Source organism: Euprymna scolopes, chromosome 9 (assembly GCF_053919585.1).
Source record: "Euprymna scolopes isolate OS-2025 chromosome 9, ASM5391958v1, whole genome shotgun sequence".
NCBI lineage: Eukaryota > Metazoa > Mollusca > Cephalopoda > Sepiida > Sepiolidae > Euprymna > Euprymna scolopes.
In genome coordinates, this window is record NC_136490.1 from 161,259,520 (window position 1) to 161,265,395 (window position 5,876).

Sequence of the window (5,876 nt, forward strand, 5' to 3'; positions counted from 1 at the left end):
TCTTTGATTCTGTCTTTATATTAAATCCTCCTCTTTGATAATGATTTGCAATTTTAATAATGATTGTTTTTATAATTGCAAAAATTGGTAATTTAACTTTAAAAAAAAAAAAAAAAAAAAAAATTATTGATGGATGATTTTTAATAATTGTTGGATATTTTTTTTAAATATCCTCATCTTTGAATAAGTCTGAATTATATATTAACCTAAAAATCTGCTATTGCATATTCTCTAATTTACGTTTCTAATTTTTGTCTATACACAATAGTACAAATTAATTATAAATAAAATAGTGGATTTTGTAAAATGACAGCATTTTAATTTTCAAGGGAGATAATTTACAAGAAAAACGTCAAAATATAGAGAACATACACTTGAATTATTTGTAGAAAATATTAAAAAAATTAGTTCTAAAGTTAATCAAGTTTGGTGATGATGATCAATATTGATGAAAATGTTTGCTTTTAACCAAAATAATTTCAGTCACCTTAATCCCACATTTACTCTAGGAGCCGTCCTAAACCCAAATTGATTGGAAATTTTTATTTATGAATATACAGAAATTTCGTTGGAATAAAACTAAGTGAGCAAAGAACAAAATTTGATTTGGTAGATCCTACACACTCAATAATTCCCTATAGTCGTTCAGGAAGTAGAGAAAACAAAGTAGGAGATAGATTTATCAATAAAAATTTGACAAATTTGTTCTTACTATAGATAGGGAGAGGTAAGGGTAGATTTAAATTTAGTCTGTGACCAGACATAGTTAGAGAACAATGCCCCTGAGCGTATTTTGAGGGGAGGGTTACTTCAATCTTGACAGACTTGGGTTGCCTGCGCGTGTAATTTTTGTGGCAAGAGTTGCACAATATCCAACCACACCTGAGTCGGCATTGTTAGATACCAGTGATAAGTGGAGGTTCAGGACAACTGGAAACAACAAATTCCGAGATAAGCGGAAAGCACATACAGCGCCTAGAATTCCCAAATGGCAACTCATCTGCTACTAGCCAGGCTTAACTTTGGTGATCTGACGGGAACCGGTGTGTCAACGTGATTATGCTGTATATTGAGTTAGAACTATAGGGACGACAAAGCTGAACTTAATAATTTGAGTTTTTTTTTTTTACAATAGTTATAAGTTGAGAGTTCAGTTGGAGACAGATCATGGTTTGGACCATCGGGTTAGAAAAAGCTTCGGAACATCGAAATGAACTGAAAGTAATAGACAAACTCAGCCTTGACAGGACGTAGATGTAAAACACACACCCAGAATCCAATCTGAAGCATCAGCATGTTTTATTTTTATATTTGTGGATCTATTTTTTTTTGTTTTTTTACATGGAGTTCACCACTTATCAAGGCCCAATGGCCACTCAAGGATAAGGGTTATTGTGTGTACAGTAATCAAAGGAATAGTGTAGCAATAGTATTGGAGAATTGGTAAAGTGTCATTACTTAGGGGGGGGGGCGGTTCATCAGGAATTTGTTTGTGTTGGACTTGAAGACATTCAGGTTGAAGTCGGGAGGGAAACAGGCAAGTGGAACAGTTCCACAGGCTTGCAGTTCTAAGAAAGAAGCTTCGTTCATGGAATCTACGTTTTGACAGATAAGGAGGGGGGGAAATTATTGACGGTGGTTTCAGCTAGTCGGGTGTTTTTTGAAAAAGATTGGCAAAGGGATACCAGAAAATGGAGCTCAAACAAGCACTTGCCATGGAAATAACGATAGAACAAAGACAGGCTCATTACGTCTATTGTGTGGGGAAGAGAAAAGGGCATCCCCCACCAAGATACAAAGTCTATTTTGTACTCTGTCAAGGTGAGACAGGCTCGACGGTGCAGTAAACTGCAAGCTAAATGCACCCAACGGGATAGAAACCGAGAGAGGTGAGAGGCGATTGAGAAAAGAGGTAGTGGTGGGGCGAACGACAGGCATAGAAAAAAAAAGAGTTGTAAACAGAAGAGAAAAAATAAAAAGGAGATAAGGTCCAGAATGGTATGTGTGAAGGATACTTCTTTTGGCCAAGAAAGCCCAATACTTGAGTGAAAGGAAGGATACCAATGAAATTCCAATTTACAAAGCGACCTTTGTGGAATTGGATTTGGTTCATTTTTATGATCCCTCAAAGTTAATTGAACGAGACCATTCTGGTTTTAATGGCCCGTCAAATTCTATAAGGCACACGCCGGCTGAGATATTCTACTCGATTGCCAACAGAAGAAGAAACAGCCCCTTTTTTGGGCATAGGCAGCCTGGTGAAGATTTGAGTGACACCGGTTCCGGCATCCTGATTGGCTAAAGGGCCGAATGAGAGAAAAAGGAGAAGATTTAGCTCCCGCCCCCACAATATAAGCAGCGAGTTTTGAGACCGACAGACACCGAGAGACATTCTGCTCCCCTGGGCTCGAACGAGCGAAAAAGCCGACCTCATCAATTGACCCTGCCACTTAGTTCTTTTTAGTTTTCACTGAAAAAGAAATAACTTTGCAGTTAACAAACGGCCAGTCCATAACTTATTAGCGAAGTACGAAACGACGATTGTAACCTTTTTTTGTAACAAGGGATTTTGAATCACAAATAAAAAAACAAATATCGACTTGTCTTTTTTTTTTTAATTTGTTGGGCATAATTGCAGAAACGCTCGACGAGTCTCTTTCAGGTACTGGCCGCTGACATTCTCATCAAAAGACACGAGGACCAACAATCGGGGAGCATTCCACCACTAGACGACACACGGGTGACTTAAGTGTCACAAAGGCAGGATAGGCTATTTTTAGCAGCTCCTGCCCAGATGTGGCAGCAGTACTCCATCTTTGGACGTACTTGGCTCTTATATAGATAGAGAATTGCATCCCCATCGACGGTTGCCAATATGAAAAAGACGACGATGACAACACGAGCACAGACCAAGTTCTATTTGTTGCATATGATCTGCTTCAATGTAGCCAAAATCTTGTGCTCTGTAACCTTTCCTTTGTAATCAACTGCTCCAGTCGCATCATGGCAAGGAGAGTGTAGGGAAACGCGTGACTTACCTAACTAGCACGTGTGCATAATTCAACGGGTCGGTCGTGGAACGAAATGAATGAAGAAAGATAAAAATGGCTGCTTTATCTCTTTATATGCCTGCAATGTTACCATCTGATATGCAGATGAGATGCTCCTGGTTGGAGATAAAAGAGGGTTGATTTTTCAGAGAGCATGTTCATTTTAAAGTTGGATTTTGAAGAAGTAAGTTCAATCAGAAGTGCGTTTGCAGTTGCGAGAAAGTGCATTACGTATATGGAAGTTTGGAAAAGTGTCAAACTTCACCAAGAAATTGTCGATATGAAGAGCAGAAAAAATAACACACGAGTTATTTAATTAGCCAAATGGTTACCAAATTCCTGAATTAGGAGGTAGGACAATAAATGAAACATTGTCATTTGCTGGTTGTGCCACTGTTTGAAGATTTGATTGATGCATCCACAGTTGGAACAAAAATCATCTTGGTTTGCACACATTCTGATTGAATCCTTTGAAGAATCAAAGTGAATATTTTAGCAGATACATCGATCAGACTAATACTACGGTAATTGTTGGAGCAGCGCTCTCACCATTCTTAAAAAACGGTGTCAGTGTTGCCTCAGTTTTGATGGAGTATTTCAGTGTCCCTGACCTGGTTGATGACAGGCTCTGTGTTTGAGGATCTCAGCAGGGATGTTATCTTTGCCTGCAGTTTTGTCGACCTCTTCAAGTATGGGGGAAGTTGTTTGGCAGTCAAGAGCATTTGATAGGGGCTGTCGGTCATGATTTAGAAGATTGGTGAATGGCTTACCATTCTGATTCAAGATGGTTTGGTTACCACCTCAACCTGCCTTTATATCCAAACAGATGCAATTGCATAATCTACAGAAGTTCATAACTGAAACGTGTTGATATTGTATCAAAGAATTATAATTATGGCACAAAAGACAAAAGAAAAATTTGTGCAATTATATAAAAAGTAAGTGATTTTTTTACATGAGAGCAGTTGAACACCAGATCTGTTGAAATTCATTAGTCAAAAGCACGATGGCCATTCTAAAGCAAAGGCTCATGGGAATTTAATCTTCTTTTGCACAGGCATGAAATTATGTGCTAAATTCATTTCAGCAAAAACATCGGTTTCTATTCTAATTTCATTTGAATAAGACATATTGGTCTTTGTCTTGATATAGAGGGCTCCTTCAGTCTTTAACAGACTATAGATACCCATGAAGCAGTGCCTGCGGGTGAAATTTTCATGACAGGTGTGCAATCTCCAACCACACCTCTCCCGAGTCGACATTATTAAGTACCAGTGGCAAGTGAAGTGTATGTACAGGACAACTGGAAACAAATGCCGAGATAAACGAAGAGCACATACAACGCCTAGAATTCCCAAATGGTCACCCATCTGGTACTAACCAGGCTCAACGTTGCTTAACTTCGGTGATCTGACGAGAACTGGTTGTGTCGACGTGATTATGCCATATATGTCTTGATAAGAATCCAATTTTAAGGGAAGATTTTTCCCATTCATCCTATCTGCAGAAGGTTATTCAAAGGAACTCCTAACTTTTCTGGTTTATTCTTTTAAATGGAATCTTTGAATTTTTCCTGTTTGGAAACAAATCAAACTTTATCAAACTTTTTCATTTTGTTGCGATGAGTTAAATTGCAAACTACCAAGACTTGACTTTTTTGATATGCCTAAGTCCAGAAGGATGAACAACGAGTCTTCTATCAGCTCAAAGCAAGATAGAAAACACGTTTTCTGCAACAGAAAATTGAATCACAAAATATATCCAACGTAAGTGTTTCTGGTTTTGTTAATTTTGTATTTTGAGAGTGTCTTACCTTTGTAAAAGAAATTTCCACATTTAAATGTGCGGAAAATCCAATTCTTCTAAACGTTGCACATTGGATTGGAAAAAAAAAAAATTATCTCTGTTTCTTCATGTGCATTCCTATTTGCTATTCTTCTTCTGTCAGCTGAGAATCATGTCTTGTTTATTGAGATATTAGCAGGGTACCTGGTTGTAAAATACGCTTAAATATATTTTAATTCATGCAGATTTTGTATTTAACATTATAGATCAAATACTTATTGATTATTATATTGTACCAAATATATAGTGGCGATTTCAAAAGTAAAAGAACTTTGCAGCTAATTCTACCCTATGCGACGAAGGCCATCAACTCCCCATATTTCCTCCTATAACACAGAACAAGCTAGGTAACATACAAATATCCGTGCAGGAGGTCGCCAAACTAATAAAGAACCTAGATTCCAGTAAAGCAACTGGCCCTGATGGCATCCCAATTATAGTGTTAAAAAAGCTTCAACCAGAACTTGCTCCCATACTTACGAAACTATTTAAGCGCTGCCTTAAGGAGAAGTGCTTTCCGACTCCCTGGAAGACCTCTTCAGTTTGCCCTATATTTAAGAATTCAGGTGATAAGTCATCTCCCTCTTAATACAGACCTATAAGTCTCCTGTGTGTTATGAGTAAGTTGCTGGAATCCATATTAAATAGAGAAATAGTCAACCACCTCAGCAGGAATAACCTTCTTAGTGACACACAATATGGTTTCCGCTCTGCAAGATCCACCGCAGATGTGCTGACGGTTATATCCCACAGGATAAGTGAATCTCTTGACAAAGGCTGTCTTTCTAGGGCAATTGCTCTTGACATATCAAAGGCCTTTGACAAGGTATGGCATAAGGGTCTACTTCACAAGATTTCCACTAAATGTTTTCTCAATCATTAACTCATTTCTCTCCGATAGGCTCATAAGAGTAGTGGTCGATGGACAAAAATCGGAGGCCTGCAATATAAATGCTGGAGTCCCCCAGGGGTCAATCCTGG

The 5,876-nt window shown here is 38.1% G+C and overlaps 1 pseudogene; it reads right to left on the reverse strand.

Moving 5' to 3' along the window:
- Positions 1 to 4,383: 4,383 nt before the first annotated feature.
- LOC145285046 (5S ribosomal RNA) lies at positions 4,384 to 4,501 on the reverse strand (annotated as a pseudogene).
- Positions 4,502 to 5,876: the final 1,375 nt, after the last annotated feature.